Below are 20352 nucleotides of genomic sequence, written 5' to 3'. Positions count from 1 at the left end.
CCCTCCTCTCTCCTGGAAAAGGAGGCTGCATTCTTTTCTGAATCCACCCTCCCGTTTTCTTCCTCTGTGAATCGGACTGCTCTAGGTACCTCATAAGAATGGAATCATACAGCATTTGTCCTTTTGCGACTGGTTTATTGCACCGAACATAATGTCTTCAAGATTCATCCGTGTTGTAGCCTGTGTCAGAGTCTCCCTCCTTTTTAAGGCTGAATAATATTCCATTGTATGGGTGGACCACATTTTGCTTACCCGCTCATCCATCGATGGACACTTGGGATGCTTTCAGGTTTTGACTATTGCGAATCACAGTGGCTGCACCAGTTATATCCCCACCAAGGCTGCATTCTTTTTTTTTTTAATAGTTTCCAGTATAGATTCTTTTTTAAAAGACTTTAATTAATTTATTTATTTTTGCTGTGTTGCGTCTTCATTTCTGTGCGAGGGTTTTCTCTAGTTGTGGCAAGCGGGGTCCACTCTTCATCGCGGTGCGCGGGCCTCTCACTATCGCGGCCTCTCTTGTTGCGGAGCACAGGCTCCAGGCGCGCAGGCTCAGTAGTTGTGGCTCACGGGCCTAGTTGCTCCGCGGCATGTGGGATCTTCCCAGACCAGGGCTCGAACCCGTGTCCCCTGCATTAGCAGGCAGATTCTCAACCACTGCGCCACCTGGGAAGCCCAAGGCTGCATTCTTTATTCTCATTTAAGATATACTGAAGATAAAAAGTGATCCATACACCCTCACTGGGTACAAAGCACATCAGAAAGCGAGACCCTGACCATATCCTCTGACAACCTCAGGCCAAGGTAGGAGAACATGTGTCTCTCCTAGATAATTTGGATAAGTTATAGATATTAGATAAGATAACCTCTAAGGCCCAGATCTGATTTCACAGCCTGCGATCCACGGCCAAGCCCTGCCTGCCTCAGGTCTCTGATGTGTCTTTAATGCCAGCCAACAGGGACGCCTATCCTCCCCTTTAGGTCTGCAGTCCTGTGCTCATGGTAGCAGGGGCCTCTGAAGCTCTGAGCAGGAACAGACTGGAGGTTTGGGGGATTTCGGCTGGTGTGATGGACACCCAGTGACGGAAGCCCTCTCTGCCCAGGACATGGACACTGGCTGATCTTCCTGAGCTCGGCCCCCAGCAGGGCACCTGCTGGCCATGTTTATTACAGGTGTGGAGACAGAAGAAGGGACATGAAAACAATTTTTAAACCCAAGTTACTACTGAAATGACTTTTCAAATAAGATTTGTTGTAATATAGGCGGCCGACGCGTTGGTGGATAATCTCTGGGAGAAGAGATCTTCTCTTATACTCTTTGGTACCCCACAGAATCTAGGATAGTACTTTTTTCACACATAGTTGAAGCTCAAAAGATGCCTGCTGATAAAAGGCATATATACCTGGAGAAACCCATAATTCCAAAAGATACACGCACTCAGTATTCATTGTAGCACTATTCACAATAGCCAGGACATGGAAACAACCTAAAGGTCCATCAACAGAGGAATGGATAAAGAAGATGTGGTACATATATACAATGGAATATTCCTCAGCCATAAAAAAGAATGAAATAATGCCATTTGCAGCAACATGGATGGACCCAGAGACTGTGATACTGAGTGAAGTAAGCCAGACATAGAAAGACAAATATCATATGATATCACTTATATATGGAATCTTGAAAAAAAAAAAAGGGTACAAATGAACATATTTATAAAACAGAAATAGAGTCACAGATGTAGAAAACAATCTTATGGTTACTGGGGGGAAAAAGGGGGGATAAATTGGGATTGACATATACACACTGCTATATATAAAATAGATAACTAATAAGAACCTACTGTATAGCACAGGGAACTCCACTCAGTACTCTGTAATGGCCTATATGGGAAAAGAATCTAAAATAAAAAAGAGTGGATATATGTATATGTGTAACCGATTCACTTCGCTGTACAGCAGAAACTAACACAACATTGTAAATCAACTAGACTCCAGTGAAAAAAAAGAACGTCTCAATAGCACAATGCCTACCACTTAACGCTCAGGAATCGCCTGGCTCTCTTAACAGTGACCCTCGAAGAGCTGACCTGACTCTCATCCTTGGAGCCACAGTGTTGGAAGAGCCTGAGATCAAACCCTAACCCTCACCTCCCAGGGCAGGTTCCCCCGCACCCCCGCTTTTTTCCCTTTTTTAGGACATTATCCCTTTCTTAACCTAACAGAAAGAAACGTCGATAGACACAGTAATAGAAACAAACAGATGTTTCCACTACAGACTAGCTCGGAAGTCTCAAGTGCTTACAAGTTTTTAAAGCAACACACAAACATTACAACTGAAGGTCAGTAAACACATGGAAGTGGCAGCAGCACTAATAAATGGAGACAGGCTCCGTCCTCCAGTGTAAACTGCGGTGCGGGAAGCCGCCTGCGCGACTTCAGTGTCCCCTGGAACGACGGTCATCCCCAGAGCAGGGCAGTCGATGCTACTACGATGTGTGGGCGTGGCTGCCATGCCAGGCTCTAGCCAATTTCAGGTCAAAAACACGTGTGGGGAGCATATCTTTGTGTTTTCCCAAGCCCTACAAACTATGTAAAAGATGCTGGGAAATTCGGCCTTAGGTTTTTAATTAATTAATTAATAATTTTAATTATTATTTTCTTAAGCTTTCCAAAAATTGCAGTAGGCAGAGATGGCATTACATAAGTCAGCTCTGCCACCGGGTGACACAAACCCACTCTGCGGACAGCAGCCAACAATTCAAGTACGAGATTAGTATAATGCTAACCGCCCCCTCACCAAAAGCATATTTTTAAAGATTCACAGGTAACTCAATAAACTTTCTATCCTCACGAAAGCAAACATGGCAAACCACGGATCTGAGATGGAAATGATTCTTTTCCTGTACTTTTTGTCCATTCAAGGGCTGTATGTACACTGGTTAAGCCCATTGCCTGTGGAGACAGGGTTGAACTCCAGATCATGGCTGAGTAACTGTGGATGAGTTACTTGACTCCTTCTGTTTCTAAATTCTTCTCCTGTAAAATGAGAATGATAATAACCTTGGGCATAGGGAGGTTGTGAGAATTCGGTGAGTGACTACATAGAAAGTGCCATGGGCAGTATTACTGATAGCGGTCCTTCTTCTTCCTCCAGGTTAATTCTTCTTACTAAGCTTTTAAAAATTTCCTTCAATTATTAACCCCCAAAGGAAAACAAAATCATAAAATACGTATCATCGTTATCTTCAAAAGAGAGCTTGAAATGTTTTGTAGAAATACCTTGTGGTCGTTTTTATGTGCTTGGGGAAGGAAAATAAAATAAAACCACTAGAGGAAAACTTCCAAAATAAGGCATTAGTATATTTTATATGGGGGTTTGGTCCATTCCAAGTATGTATTTTTGCAGATAGTATCACTATCGTGGCTGAGACTTTTACCAAAGAAATGTTTCTTGTTGCTTACAAAGAGCTTTATGCTAGGGAAGTAGTGAGGGCTGTAACTCCTAGTTTAAGTCTTTTTTTTTTACCCCACTGCCCCCTCCCCCTTGGTATCCACACGTTTGCTCTCTACGTCTGTGTCTCTATTTCTGCTTTGTAAATAAGATCTATTAAGTCTTGAATAAAAGACACAGAAAGGAAGTAGAACTCCCAGAGAGAGTCAGTGAGAGAATCTGATTTAGAAAGGTATGTCTTCATCATGCTTTACCTTTGAATCACATAGCGAAGGGACATAAGGTTTCTATTTTAAAGGTGCAGTTATCAATCAACAACTAATAAATCATCAAGTTTTTAAGAAGTTACATTACTATATTTAAAATAGATAACCGACAAGGACCTACTGTATAGCACAGGGAGCTCTCCTCAACATTCTGTAAGAAACTAAATGGGAATTGAATTTGAAAAAGAACAGATACTTGTATATGTATAACTGAATCACTTTGCTGTACACCTGAAACTAACACAGTATTGTTAATCAACGATACTCCAATATAAAATAAAAAAATAAAGATGTGCCGCTTAAGGTGCCAGGTAAGGTGCAATGGATAAGAAACAGACTGTAATATACAGCAGAGGCCCTAAAAGAGACGGCAGTCTAGTTGAGAGAGGATTCAAATACATACCAGATAAAACAGGTGACTACAACACCATGAGCCATGCATTACCAAATACCTAGAATTTGGGACAGTATTTTTCACTTTGCATTTAGACTATAGCTAACCAGAGCTATTTCCATACCTGCTGTTAGAATATTAAAAACGAAAACAAAAACGAAACAAACGCTGAGGTTCTCAGAAGTATCCTTTCACTCCAGCCAAACTAATCTTCTTCCTGATTTTTCGCTCACTGAAGTTCCTCGAGGAACTTCCAGCTCACATTAACCTCTTCATGTACAGAACTGTTGACTAGAAGCTTCAAAAACATAACGCAACTTGCCCCAACACTGGACCTCTTTGCCCTGGTTTAGTTCCACTTCACATGGGACTTGAAATGCTAATTTATCATTTTAATTAAGGAAATAAAGAATATCTCCTCACCTAGTAAGATGAGAAGGTTTGACTAAATGATGTCGAAGATTCCTTCTAGATCTAAATGTCTATGATTCTTTAAGAATCACGTGTTTCGCTTGTCGTCATTTATAGATTTTTTTCCCAACAGAAAGCTAGCTTTTTCTCCTGATTTCTCTGCCCCTTATTATTATTTAGTACCATATATCTTGAAAATGTTCTTAAATCTCAAGAATCCAGCACATACACTAAAGCTACCGAATGTCTTTATTTACTGGAAATTGTTCCAATCAGACCACAGTTGATAAACTTTCCCCCATATTATATTCATTTGTTTAAGAATCATATAAAAAATATCGGGGTAGCAGATGCGTGTGACAGAGGATGGTCTCTCCACAAGACGGAGCTCATTCTCTTTGCTTTTATTTTCTAACTTCAAGGAGATGGTACATTATCGCAGAAATGGATGCTGCTGATTTCAGATGTTTTGGAGAGCTCTACCACTTTTCCCCTACCTATTCCATATTGGACGGCACTGCCTGTGTTGGGGAATGAGGGAGTTGGGGACGCTGTGAACTTCTCCCACCTTCCCTGCAATAATAAGTTAGTCCCTTTGAACCTACTACATAAAATGTGATACCAGCAATTTCCTCTGTTAGGTACTGAGAGTGGCCAGTCTTGGAACATGACAAATGAAGGAAGAATTGGTCTTTGAGGGATTCAGGTTAAAATAACTGCTGTCAACTCTAGGAAGACAGGAGGCTGACTTGCAGAGACTAAATCACAAGATTCTTCTTTGCTTTTTTAAAAAAATTTGTTGTTTTGCTTTGAGAGTAGGTGCCTAGTTTCAATTCTGAAGGAGCTACATTCCATAATCCAGTTTTCCCAAATGGTAGGACTAAAGCTACACCTCGTCTTATTTTATTAAACCTTAACTCAAGTTTATTTAACTACAGGAAAAGAAATAACTAGATCATAGACATCCTTTCAAAAAGTGTTCTAACATCACAGCTTTTCTTTAAAATAAAAATCTTACTGAAGTATAATTGATCTACAATGTATTAATTTCTGCTGTACAGCAAAGTGATTCAGTTATACAAACATATATTCTTTTTCATATTCTTTTCCATTATGGTTTATCAATACAGTTTCCTGTGCTATACAGTAGGACCTTGTTGTTTATCCATCCTCTACATGAAATCCCAATCCTTCCCTCCCCTCCCCCCCACCCCTTGGCAACCACAAGTCCGTTCTCTACGTCTGTGAGTTTGTTTCTGTTCCATAGATACAACATCACAACTTTAACACTAGTCATTGCCACACATAACTACCAACTAAATTATAAGTGCAGAAATCCACAGCTAAGAATTAGGAACGTCTACCACAAAGAGGAGTGTTTTCTTTTGATGTAGCCCATGTGATACCCACTAAAGAAATTCCTTTAAAGAAAAACCTCTCATTTCGTGAATGTTTTCACATTTAATACATTTTTCACGATGCCGACTATTTTAAGTATCATTATCATAAAAATGTAAATACGTTCTTCAAATGGTTTTGATACCTTACCAAATAAAACAAACCAAAAAACCTGTTTAAAAGTGCACTTTCTATTTACTTTGTACTGCCTTAAACTATTTAACTCCATGAACTTTAAAATCCCACATTAAATTTGGCTGGGTACATATCTGTGGTCTTATAAGACTAATTTTAGATCTCTGCTATTTTCCCAAGCAGAAATACAACTGAAGTTCTGAACTTCTGCCTCAACCCCTGAATATGGGAATCATCATTCCTGTTTTCTAAGAATAAATAAATAAAATCATGTAACTGAAATTGGATTCGGTCTTCAGATTAGCAACATTCTGGACTTTTCTCTTCATTCATATACCAGTATAACCCATACTAGTGAATAAAACTAATGTCTCATACTAATTATACCAACATTATTCACGTGAGTATACGAGAAACACAATCGGGGTATTTTATCTTACATATACATATTTTTTCCCACTGTAAAAATGCTTTTTAAAAGTACAAAGAAATCCTTTAAGTGAAGAAAGAAAACAGGAAAGCGGTGAGAATTAGGCACTTCATTTAAAGCACCATGGGCAGAGGACTGAACTATAAGCCACAGATTAATCCTTGTCCCCAAGCACACTTCCAAGTGCTGTGACCACACCGTGTAATACACCCGAGGTCACACTGCGAGCACACGGCAGAGCTGGGATTCCGGTGTAGGAATTTCGTCTCTTGAGGTCCTACCCTTCCTGCTACCCTACACTGCCTTGAAGGGTGAACAGGATGCTTTCCAACTGAGCCTAAAAAAGTCATCAAATAATCCAACCTTCGACTGTAAGGTTGGCGTGTGTCTCCAGAACAATACTCAGTGGGAAGGCTGTCTTCTCTTTTGAAAGAACGTAAAAATGTTGAGGGCTGACATTTCCTCTTCGTGGAAGGTACCTTGAAGATACCGCTCACCAACCCTCACTCTTGACAAACAGGTTTATTAGGACGGAAAGTACAGAACTGAGAGAACGGTCATATCCCATTTCTGGCCTTTCCTCTGTCAGCCTTCCCAACTGGTCGTGATTCTCATCCATCCCTTTGGTCATGTAACCTCTGGCATGGAAGCTTCCAGGGGCTTCAGCCACTCCCCCACCGACACTTCCTTCCTGCCCTGCACTCCTGAACCCTCCCTTCTCTAGCACCCCTCTGAGTGTGTCTCCTATTCTTCCTCTCCCAGGAAGAGACAGTCTTGCCTCTTATCCCCGCTCCTGCTTCAGATAAATCCTGACTCCCTGAGACCCAGTTCCAACGACATCACCTCTGTGAAGCCTTACTGACCCCATTATATCATGAAATATAAAACTCTTACTAAACCTTCAAGAAATGTGCTATCATCATAGTCTTTTCAAAAGGAAGGTTTCCTCTTCTACCTCTAATGTGGTTATTTTTTTAATTTATTTTTTATGGAAGTACAGTTGAATTACAGTGTTGTGTTCAACGTGGCTATTCATGCCATCCTTAGAGCTCTGGGCGAAGAAATGGTTTCACTGAAGTGGCCATTCTCTTGGTTTCAAAATCACAGCTACTAAGTAACCCCCCTCCCTTCCCTCTTTTCTCTTATTCCCAGGCTGGACAGTAGCATCATCTGAAAGAAACCCAGGAACACAGGAGCGTTACAGTATCATAAAACTTGGGAGTCAGAAGACAGGAGTGTCCTGACCCTACTGGGGAGTCTGTTCTGCATGTGAAGGAGGGTTGGTTGTGACACACCTGTGTTCCTGGGTCAGATTTAAATGAGATTATAGCTGTGAAAGCTCTTTGTAAACCATACAACAATATGCAAATTCAAGAGCCACTCAATCAATGTTTATGGAGTTAATTTACTAGTGACCATCTGGCCGACCACACACATTCACGCATCTTAAGAAATGCTGGCAGATGACACAAACAAAGAACACAGGAAGATCACGTTTTAAACCCCACCTCTGCCACTCACCAGCTAGGAAGGGTCACAGCATATTAAGGAGTGGGAAGCAGAGGACTGATCTATAAGGAGTGTTAAAACAGGGCTAAAATAATTTGGGAAAGGATCTCAGATCTCTCGGTAGCTCTTAGGAAGCTGACAAAATGAGTCCAACTCCTGCTGAAATGGCCAGTGCCCGTGAATGGAGATTGGAAAGCATCCCTCATCATTGCCAGCCGGCTCCCTGTGCTCCCTGCTACGAAAATGTGTTAAATCTTCGAATATTACTTGAAGGAGGATCCGTGTCACAAATCCTGAGTCTGTCCCTACTCAGGTCACATTTCCCAGAACCCTCGTTTCCTGTTTTGTAAAATGGGGGATAGAATATTTATTGTGAAAGACTACTCCAGTATGCTGAGATGACATATAAAAACACTTGTACTGAGCATGGATTTAATGGAGGTGTTTTTTAAGCTACTTACCGTATTTCTACTCTCTTTACCCTCCACCTGCATCTCACCCTGCTAGGGATTGTGTAATATCCAATACTAAAAAGATCCCATTGAAATGCAAATCAAAACCACAATAAGCTATCACCTCACACCTGTCAGCATGGCCATCATCAAAAAAATCTACAAACAATAAATGCTGGAGAGGGTGTGGAGAAAAGGGAACCCTCGTGCACTGTTGGTGGGAATGTAAATTGGTGCAGCTGCTATGGAGAACAGTATGGAAGTTTCTCAAAAAACTTAATAAACTACCATATGATCAGCAATTCCACCCCCAGGTAGATCCAAAAAAGAAAAACAAAAACACTAATTCAAAAAGATACATACACCCCAACATTCACAGCACCATTATTTACAACTGCCAAGATATGGAAACAACCTAAGTGTCCATCGACAGATGAATGGATAAAAAAAGATGTGGTACAGATATACAGTGGAATATTATTACTTATCCATAAAAAAGAATGAAATTTTGCCATTTGCAGAGACGTGGATGGTCTTAGAAAGTATTATTCTGAGTGAAATAAATCAGACAAAGACAAAAACTGTATGATATCACTTATATGTGGAATCTAAAAATACAACAAACTAGTGAATATAACAATAAAGAAGCAGACTGAGAGACAGAGAGAACCAATGAGTGGTTATCAGTGCGGAGGGAGTGGGAGGGACAAACTATTGGGTGTAGCACAGGCTCAAGGATGCGTTGTACAACACAGGGAAGACAGCCAATATTTTGTAATAACTGTAAATGGAAAGTAACCTTTAAAATTGTATGAAAAATAAAAAATAATAAAACTTAAAAAAATGTCCCACTGACCCTTCCCAACATGGAGGAATATAATGGATCACATTTAAGAAAAAAGTCTATCCTACAAAGCCAGCGCCTGAGCAAATAGCGGGACACGTAAAACGAAGGAAAGAGAACGTCCATGCTAAGTGACCGTCTACCCTTGGCCTTGAGCAGAGAAGCTTGGCTGACATCAGAAAAGAACAAAGATTTTAAAGGAGATGAGCGAAACACGCAGGTGTTTCTGGTGCCCACACTCAGCTCCTCTGGACAAAGGTAGTGCAAGGTGATGGGCTGGGGCGTAGGTCAGTGCGTGGGTCAGGATGCAGATGAGTCAAGGCAGAGTGGGAGGGTCAGGCCGTTTAACCTATTTCTGCCCCTGTGGCCCCAAGACTTGGCTTGACTTCAGTTCAGCTCTGTAGACCATGGGAGCCTTCATCAAGTTATGACCTTGGAAGACTGAACTCCAAGAAACACCGGGTTGGTCACGGTTGTGGGACATGGGCCTCCTGTCCCCAAGCATAACCTCCGGGTATGTGACTCAGGAGGATGGGGGTCGCAGGGTCCCATTCTCATCTAGGCTCCGTCAAGGTCAAGCTCTTCAACCTGAACTAAACTGCATCACCGCCTAAGTCGCATTAAATGAGAAGATTAACGTCTGTTCCAATGCCTTATGGGTTAGACAAAGAAACCCCTTGGAAAGTGTAAAGCAGGCAGAAAATGAGGGACCATAGGGGTCAAGCAGTCCTATCACATGGAATGGAGTGCCTTTAATTTTGTACAAAACCCACTGCTCAAAATTCACTTCTCTAGCTGTGTAAGCCTTTTTCCTATTTGCCTGTTGAGCTCTGAGACTAGAAAACAATTAGAAATTTCCTTTGAAAGGAGAAATTGGGAGAGAGTAGAAGAGAGAGAAGGAAGGCACAAAGAAGGGGGGTCTTCACAGTGGTGAAGCCCAACAGGACTGAGCTCAAAAGTTTTGCTGTGTTTCAAGTAAAAGACATATGATGGGGGCTTCCCTGGTGGTGCAGTGGTTGAGAGTCCGCCTGCCGATGCAGGGGACATGGGTTTGTGCCCTGGTCCGGGAGGATCCCACATGCCGCGGAGCAACTAGGCTCGTGAGCCACAACTACTGAGCCTGCGCATCCGGAGCCCGTGCTCCGCAACAAGAGAGGCCGCGATAGTGAGAGGCCCGCGCACCGCGATGAAGAGTGGCCCCCACTTGCCGCGACTAGAGAAAGCCCTCGCACAGAAATGAAGATCCAACACAGCCCAAAATAAATAAATTAATCAAAAAAAAAGACACATGATGGCCTGCTCCAGATTTTGGTAGCTACTCAATGCAAAGAGGACAAAATTCAATAGTGGCATTGACCGAGCATGGTTTAGGGAAGGAAAGCACCGCAAAGGAGTAGTATTTTATTTATTTTATATCTTGGTATAATTTGTTCCTGTTACTAATCTTTAGGTCCATCTAAAAGGATGACTTAACAAGCTAAACCTATTACTAGAAATTAAAATAGGCCTACTGTTCCCAGGGCAAGAACTGAATATAAATAAATTTTTAAAATTTATAAAATAGCCCTCTTCTTTCAAGGTGTTGTCGTATGCTGCCAGAAAGCGGTGAATGTGCTTACAGTCTGTTTCTGTATACATTTCACCGGGTAGAAGAGTTCCCATTCTCTAAAAAGCTTCGAAGTTACTGTTTCATTAAAGAAAAAACAATACCGAGAGGAAATTTCAAAGAATTTCAAAATTTCAAAACATTCATGTGATGGGATTCTACCTCTAAAATTGAAGACAGGAATGTTTCTTAATGAGAGTGTAACTTTGTTTTTACAAAGACTAAAAAGAAATAAAAATGGTAATAGCAGTTGTGTCTGCTAATAGAATAAAGACTTCTTTGGTACTTTTGATTTTTTCACTAGTGATTATGTAACATTTTTATTAAAGAAAAAAATGCTTATTAAAAAGTTTCTTAATGTAAAAAATGGAATATGGAACATTCTAATTGCTTTTTCTGTAGAAGTATTAAAAAGTACTTTTGAATTATAATGATTACCCTTAAAAATCTTGTAAAATATGTTAATCAGTAATTACTGAACAAGAGGAATGTATTAAAAGTATAATATTCTTTGGCTTTCACAACGAGTTTAAAATAGTACTAAAGGAAATTTCATTTCTTCATTCAACAAACACTGGCTGCATGCTTATTGCTGGCTGGCCTCTTTAAGGGTATGTGGTATCTACAGAGGTGTGTGGAGTTGTAATTATTTATATCAATTATCAATATTCAGTATTACATAAATAGAAGTGTTGAGTAAATGATTAAACTATCATCCATAGTTGAAGACCAGATACATGAAAATTAAGGAAAAAGTATCAAAATAAAAGAATTTTTGAAGCGAAACTAGTAATTCTTAGAATCCTATTTAAATGGTTTCATTTGTCTGTGTCATGCCTGTAGCAGATGCACGTGACTGACAGCAAAACATCAAGCATTCTCCAGACTTGCGGTTGCCAAGGGCGACGGGGGTGGGGGCGGGAAGGAACGGGAGTTTGGGATGAGCAGATGCAAACTAGCATCTATAGGCTGGATCAACAACTAGGTCCTACTGTAGAGCGTGCAGAACTATATACAATATCTTGTGATAAACCATAATGGAAAAGAATATGAAAAAGAATATATATATGTATAACTGAGTCATTTTGCTGTACTGCAGAAATTAAACACAACATTGTAAATCAACTAGACTTCAATAACATTTTTAAAAACTCAAGCGTCTCAAGCTGGGTTAGATGGGATTTATGAATCATAACATGCGGAACACCCAAAGGGAATAAGTTAACAACAGAAAGCATAATTCTGAGACAAATTTCCCATAATTTGTATTCCATGTCCTTTTTGACTTCAATACGACTTGTTTTCAATTCATTCATGAATCTTTCAGCATGGATCTCTAAAAGATTGGAGCTACTTAAAAAGAACCTAATAACAACCACTGTCACACACTAAAAAGTTAACAGTGATTCTTTAACATTAGCAAATGTCCCGTCTGTGTTCACGTTTCCCCTATTGTCTCATAACATTTGTTTTTTAACCTTTTGTTTAAATCAGGATCTAAATGAGGTCGAGACAGTGCAATGGCTGCTGGCTCTGACATTTCTTTCACCTACAGATTCCCTACCATCCCTTTTCATCATCTCCCTTGCAATTTGGTTATAAAGAAAACTGGCCATCTGTCCTGGAGAATTTTACACATTCTGGATTTGGCACCCCTGTATTTTCCTCTTACATGCTCCAGTGTAGACGGCTAGTGAGATCTAGAGGCTTGATCCGATTCCTATCTGACTTCGGCGAGGACTCTTCATACTTGTACTGTGTACTCCCACCAGGAGGAATGTCATGCCAGGTCCTCCCTTTCTTTGTAAAGGTAGCAACTACTGGTATCCGGCCTACAGCCCATCAGTCATCAGGACTGAAAAACGATGAAACTCAAATTCTTTGATTCCGTCTTCATTTATTAGCTGGAATACTTCTACTGATATAAAGAGCAACTCTGTCTCAATGGCGATTTGGTCTGTGCTACTTTTAGAAGGTAAACATTGCAGTTTGGGATTAAGATAAGATACAAAACGCAGTCCAAGATTCTGTATTGGCTTCAATGAAGAAAACGAAAACTATATTATGGGAGAAAGAGAGAACTTTTTCAAACTTTTTACTTCTTTTTAATGGATTTATAAAGGTCTTTTAAAGTGCTTTTAAGTGCTCACAAGCAAAAAGTGTCCTTAATGGAAACTTGTGAAATATCTAATGAATTCTAAGAGAAGAAAACAATAGTTCCAGGAATTAGCAGATGGCAGTAGGGCATGGGTACCAGTAAATTCTTCATTTCCATATTGCTTCATGACACAGTCAATATTATTGTTACTTCTCCATGGAATGAGTTTTATTCTTGCATTGGGATAGAAACAGGTATCAAGTTCTGAAAATTCTAAAGACTAATGGAAAAAGGATGAAGACCTTTGGGAGCCTCTGCAAGGGACCAGCCAGTTGCCTGGGATTCAGTCTTTCCTTTCTAACTAGAGCAAAGCAGCCCAGCCAGGCAGAGCTGCCCTGTGCCCCATCCAGGTTAATTTCTCTGTATCACAAGCGAGACTGTATTTTCCTATAAAAGGGAAAAATTCAAACTTCGCCCTTTAGGATCCTCTAGACTAGAGAAATAAACGTAGATGATGAGATCCAATAAGGAGATAGCTAAGAAGAGAAGCTAAGATGGAAAGTAAAATTGCTCAGAGATAAGGTGAATAATAGAAGCTCTTGAACTTCACGGAAATGCAAATGTGAAAAATGATTAGGATGTAATACCTGAATTTCCCCCAAAGTCTTATATTCCAAAGGATACCCCAACCGGCTATGTAATCTAGATGTGATACACAGAGCCACACAGAATTTCTGATATGTCTTCTGTGCTGGTTCACTTCTGCCTTTGACAATTTGTTTCAGGGCCACAGATACATCAAGAGGAACATGGCAGAAGGGTCAGGCAGTGCACTTTCTAGTAACTAATATTGAAAAGTTGACAGTATCCAGTCCTTCGCCTGACCTTTCTCAGAAGGTCAAATGTCTTTGCCAACCGTACCAGGAAACCTAATGCTCAGGTCATCTGATTCTGTTTTTCACCACCAGCTCAAATCAATTATTCCCGCCCCCGCCACAAAGAGCAGTGACTGCTGAGTCATTTTATATTTGAGGCAAAGAAGGAACAAGTTATAAAACAACAAATCTCTGAAACTCACTTGTCTTCTTGTAAGAACACGAGTGGAAAAATACCACTCTGAATTCTGGAGGTAGAATTTACAGTAAGAGACAAATTTCACACACACACACACACACACACACAGAGCTGAATGGTTGTGCTGTACATCAGAAAACACTCTGAGCTACGGAATAAAAAAGTTACAACAGAGAATAGCTCATGCCCCTTGGAATCTACACTTGTACGAGTTCAAATTAATCAAACTGCATGAGACTCAATGAGGATCAATGCAGCAGGAAAACAAATCTCTTTGTCTATTTGACTTAATCAATAGGTCACCCAGCTGAACTGATGAGCCAGAAGGATAGAGTGCCATCCCATTCATGGCGAAACCAGCTTCAGGGTTTAGTAAGGGAAGCCCTAACAAAGAATTTACATTGGTTACAGGCTAGTCAAACAAGACGTATTTCTATTAGATGGCTAAGGCCAGACTAGCTGCCATCCCAGCCCCAGAGGGGACAGTCCCTTACAATTCAGCCCTCCCCCCAAACCCTTAGAAGGTCCCAGAAAATGTAACCCACGGGATAGCAGGCACATCAATCATGACACAGAATGATACTAAAGACACAAGGGGCTCTTCACAGTAATGTGAAATTCCGACTGAACACTAGAATACGCTCAGCCACGTCAAGCAAGGAAAGTCCATTAAAGGCGATCTAGGGACAGGCATTTCCGGGGGTGGAGAGAGGGTAACGAGAGATGTTTCAGCAAATGTGCCGGCCTGGCTCCTTGCGCATCTCATCTCCTACCCGCTGTCTCCCTCACTCTCTCTGCCCCAGCCACGTGGTCTTCTAGGTGTTTCTGGACCCACCGGGCAAACTTCCTCCTTAGGCCTTTGCAGTGGCTGTTCCCTCTGTCTAGATATGTACATGGCTTCTTTCTCATGCCTACCTTTGCTCAAGCTGTACTCTCTCAACCAGGACGGTCCCAGCTTCCATCTGCCCATCCATCTCCCTTATCCTGAGTGCCACTTTTTTCTACAACATTTCCAAGCTTCCACCATATTAAACAATGGACTTATTAGGTTTATGGTTTACTGCTGAATCTCCCACTAAAATGTAAACCCACGTGGGCAAGGAATTTCCTGGGATGGATACAGGATAACAAGACATATTTGTCCACTGATGCATCCCATGTGGCTGGCTCATAGCACATGCTAAGTAAATATTTGTTCAATGAATATATGAAGAAGTGAATGAAGATCAAGGATCTATTTACAGCCCAGGAAGGATCTCTTGGTTATCTCTAGGAATTGGTCCAAATAAGTGAACTTGGTCCCTAAAGAAATGCACCTCCATCCTGACTGGGTTATGTTGTCACTGGCCCCATAACCCAGGCAGAAATCTAAAAACCAATATATGGATTTTTGCTAGCTTTTAGGAAGCTTTTCATGAGAAATCTGTGTTGGAATTTGGAGAGGAATGGCTGAATTTCAAATAATGGATTTTTTTTTTTTTTAACTACAAGAAGGGTTTTGTGAAAAAAGGGAAGGAACCAGCAGATGGCGCTTCAGCCTGCTTCCCCCAACCCGAACTAACACAAGATGAGCGTTTATGCTATTCTGTACAAGTTTAAAAAAAAATATATATATATATATATGTGTGTGTGTGTGTGTGTGTGTCTACAACAACTGAATGTAGATGAGATAGAGGCAACCTAGCACTCAGTATCTGACATCACTAACCAAGTCAGCTGCCAATCATGGCTCAAAGAGTTGTCATCCTAAGACATGCCCACTAGTGATGAAATAACTATGTATTTTTCACTTTTGCTTAAAACTGAAGAGACTGAAGAGACCTATGAAAACGGTCTTCCGACAGACTCTACGAGACGGCCACCCCCAAGACTTATTTTAAATGAAAATAAAAAGAGAATTCTAGAATGAGAGCAAGTGGGTATTTCAAAGGTCCACATTAGCACAAGCTCAACTGTGTACAGCCCAGCAGGAGTTGCTCTAAATAAGAAACAAACAAACAAAAACAATAAAAAGATCTCCTTGCCACCAACATTAGACTAAAACCAGAAACAGAAACAGTGGTTTACAGGCCATTCTTAAACATCTATAAGGCCTCAGAGGTGGGTGATGGCGGGGGGAGTGTTCAGGAGTGTGGGGTGGGCAGGATTTGTAGCAAACCTTTCTTAAAAGATTCTTCTCTTTCAATAAACCCTTAGAAAACCATAATTCAAAAAGAGTCATGTACAACAATGTTCATTGCAGCTCTATGTACAACAGTCAGGACATGGAAGCAACCTAAGTGCCCATTGACAGACGAATGGATAAAGAAGATGTGGCACATATATACAATTGAATATTACTCAGCCACAAAAAGAAACGAAATTGGGTCATTTGTAGTGAGGTGGATGGACCTAGAGTCTGTCATACAGAGTGAAGTAAGTCAGAAAGAGAAAAACAAATACCGTATGCTAACACATATATGTGGAACCCTGAAAAAAAAAGAAGGTTCTGAAGAACCTAGGGGCAGGACAGGAATAAAGACACAGACGTAGAGAATGGACTTGAGGACACAGGGAGGGGGAAGGGTAAGCTGGGATGACGTGAGAGAGTGGCATGGACATATATACACTATGAAATGTAAAACAGACAGCGAGCGGGAAGCAGCCGCATAGCACAGGGATATCAGCTCCGTGCTTTGTGACCACCTAGAGGGGTGGGATAGGGAGGGTGGGAGGGAGACGCAAGAGGGAAGATGTATGGGGATATATGTATACGTATAGCTGATTCACTCTGTTGTACAGCAGAAACTAACGCAACAATGTAAAGCAATTATACTCCAATAAATATGTTAAAAAAAACATTCTTCTCTCTCAAACTCACTCAATTCCTCTGTACTGTGCTCACCAAAAAGTACAAATAAAATACATATTCATGAAGTCCTAGGCATAAAAAAAAATCTGATAATGAGCAGAAAACTTCAGAACACATATAAACATAAAAGATTTTGGTGAGTTTTCATTTTTATTCCTTAAGCGCTTTCCACTCCCATCTAATTCAAAATGACCGTTTTTGTCAAAATGCATTAGCAGAAAAGGCTGGTCTTAAGCCTCTACCCGCTTTTTATTAAAAAGTAGTTTTGGGCTCACTTGAAATGCTTTGCAAATCCTCAGATTAGTCCCAGAAGTGCCTTATTCCCAGGGAGCCTCCGAGCTGAGTACTGTGTGGCATGGGGCCAGAATACAAGAAAATGTCTGGCCTCCCAGGCCAACCTGCCCCAGTGGTCATGAAAATCTGGAACAGACGAGGCCCCTGACTTAGATTAATGGGACGGGTTTCAAAAATGGTGAAAGTCAGGCCCCAGATGAAGTCAAGCGTGTAAACTACTTCTTTGTTTTTTGTTTTTAGGGGCAACTTTTTTTTTAAGACTCTTATAAACAAACCACTTTAAACAGCTGACAAACATTGTCTGATTTAATCTTTGTAACTACCTGGTGAGTTATGCAATATCTCTCTTTTATAATAAGGAAATTGAAAATAAGAGAAGTTCTAATCTCAGTGTTAGAAACTTGATTCAATCCAGCTCTATCTGATTTCTGTTTTTTTTTCAGAGTTATAAACTTTTTATTCATATAGCTGTCTCATAAGGTATCTCCTAGGGTTTTTTTTTCAATTGAAGTATAGTTGATTTACAATGTTGCGTTAATTTCTGCTGTACAGCAAAGTGACTCAGTTATACATATATATACATTCTTTTTTATATACTTTTCCATTATGGTTTATCCCAGGAGATTGAATGAAGTGCCCTGTGCTACACAGTAGGACCTTGTTGTTTATCCATTCTATACATAACAGTTTACATCTACTAACCCCAAACTCCCACTCCATCCCTCCCCCAGCCCCCTCCCCCTCGGCAACCACCAGTCTGTTCTCTATGTCTGTGATTCTGTTTGTTTCAGATAGGCTCATTTGTGTCATATTTCAGATTCCACATATAAGTGGTATCATATCGTGTTTCTCTTTCTGATTTACTTCATTTGGTATGATCACCTCTAGTTGCACCTAGGCTACTTCTGAAATAAACACACTTAGTTCAGAGTCACTGCTGTCTTGGGGTGGGGGGCGGGGGGGACGACACTAGATGTCACTGGTCTCGTGAAACGGTGAAACGCCAGGAACCTGAAGGGAACATGAGAGGTTCCAACAGACCTTTAATCTCCCACTGTCATGATTTTGGTGCTGCGGGGTTAGCACTGCACAACCAAGAAGGCCCAAGGATTTTTCACCAATTCTTTCTTTCTTAAAAACTCAAGCCATGGAAGTAATAAGGATGACTTTTACTGTGATTATCAGTGTTCAGTACCACTTTCCTCCCGTCACAGCCTGGACAAACTAGCCTGGAGAGGTTGTGACACGGGGCCACAGAGCCAGTATCCACGGGCCCAGCCCTACTAGCTCCTGCAATATTGAGGCAATTCCTTATCGGTTCATAGAGAGTTACCACTCCAAGCCTCCCCCGCAGCTCTGGTCATATCAGCTGCCCCCAAATTCCCCCCAGACCCAACAACTGAGTTACAGGCTGTCTCAGCAAGGCTGTGGTGGGCGACCTCCCTGATCAGCTGTCAAATATTTTTCAGCGCATCTCTGTGTAAGGTAAAAATGGTTGCACAAGTTCAGGTTCTCTGTTTTTAATCCAATCCAGGAAGAAACACTCGTTTCCAAGTGAATTCCAGGATCCTCTGCAATTTTATTTAAAAACAATGAATTTGAGATAAGTCATGGAGGGTGAAATGTAGGTACCTTTCTGGAGAAGGCTGAGCGCTTCCTCGGAAATATTCAAGCAAAAGATATAGGGATGAAATGAAAGTTTAAGTGTATAAACAGCAGAAGTGAGAGCAATGGTATTCTTACCAGGGACAAGCAATGCAAGCAAAAATCTTGGAAATGCATTTACGTGATCTCCCGTGTGTCTGTGTGTAGAAGAAGCGGCAGAGATACATAACCTCTCAATCTGGGTTATAGTCCTACAAGTAATTCATTTCTGTGGTTCACCAGTTTTAAAGTTCTTTAAGAAACCTAGGCAGCTAAGTATTTTTAAGGACACTTATAGATACATGCAATTTTACTTTGTTCATCGGAACACAAAATGAACCATTTATTTAAATTTACCCCTACCTACTTGGGGGGAAAAAAGGAAGAATTTTAATATAAGTACAAATATGTAACAGGAAAAATACAACGTACTAAGACTATTTCATGAACCACATATATTTTGAAGTTTGATGTGGCATTTGGAAAATAACCCACTTTATCATTAACTAAATTCTTCTGTGTTCCCAGGTTGCTAACCCCTAATCAGAGAATGACAGGACATGAATAATGGATGAGCAGATTATACTGCATCTGCAGGAATTAGATTTTTATTAACAGAAACTTAAAAGAATATTTCTTGTTCAGAGAGGAACAGTTAGGATAATCTGAGGAAATTATCAGGAATTAATCTTTCACTTACACATATTTCATAGGCAGGCTTTTATGTACTTAAGTCCATAACACTAGGAAAGAAATCCTTATAAAAATGTAATATTAAAAGAACTTAGGACAAGAAAGATTGCATGGAAAATATGCAAGTTTAATGGCAAGGAATCTATATTTACTTGCTAGATAAATCTAATACACAGTTTACTGTGCTTAAATTTAAAAAAAATAAAATGTACTATGTTGAATAAAATATGTAATTTTTTATGGTTATTTTCAGTGTTTAATAGAGAGTCAACTTAATGTTCCCAAACATCTGCCTCTATAACAAAGGTGACCCTAAATTCAGTATGTTTTGTTTACTAACACATAGAACTGTGTACTATACATCTTGGAAATTTTGCTATTTTAAAAAGGAAATTAAAAATTCTGAGAATGTGAACTATTCATAAAATTACTGACTCATCCCACGTAACTGAGATCTTGTAGAAAGATGACAAATTTTAATGCCTCTTAAGCAAGAAAAATACAACTTGATATGTAAGAAGGATTGTAGAATCCTTGGAGCTTTCTCCTTGTTTAGTCTTTATGGAACATGTGGAACAAATATCTTTAACATTTTAGTCCAGTGTGTGTTTCCTCACACCTGTGTCATTAAATGACAGTTCGTATTTGTATTTTATTTAAATGCTAGCTATAAAAGAGACGTACTCCTTTGTATCTTATTGAATAAATGGACTTTGTTTTCATACCAATTTCACTTCTAAACCATGACATTCATAGGTAAGCAAGCCATCAGGTTCATCCCTAGCACCAAAGAGAAGGT

At 40.3% G+C, this 20352-nt stretch overlaps 1 protein-coding gene across 1 annotated transcript in view; it reads right to left on the bottom strand.

Annotated features, from left to right (window-relative positions):
• CACNB2 (calcium voltage-gated channel auxiliary subunit beta 2) overlaps nucleotides 1-20352 on the bottom strand; it is a 397653-nt gene that overhangs the window by 307285 nt on the left and 70016 nt on the right. The gene's annotated exons all lie outside the window — the stretch shown is intronic.

Source organism: Phocoena phocoena, chromosome 2 (genome assembly GCF_963924675.1).
Source record: "Phocoena phocoena chromosome 2, mPhoPho1.1, whole genome shotgun sequence".
NCBI lineage: Eukaryota > Metazoa > Chordata > Mammalia > Artiodactyla > Phocoenidae > Phocoena > Phocoena phocoena.
Note: the sequence above shows the minus strand (reverse complement) of the source record. Positions and strands in the feature narration are given on the sequence as shown.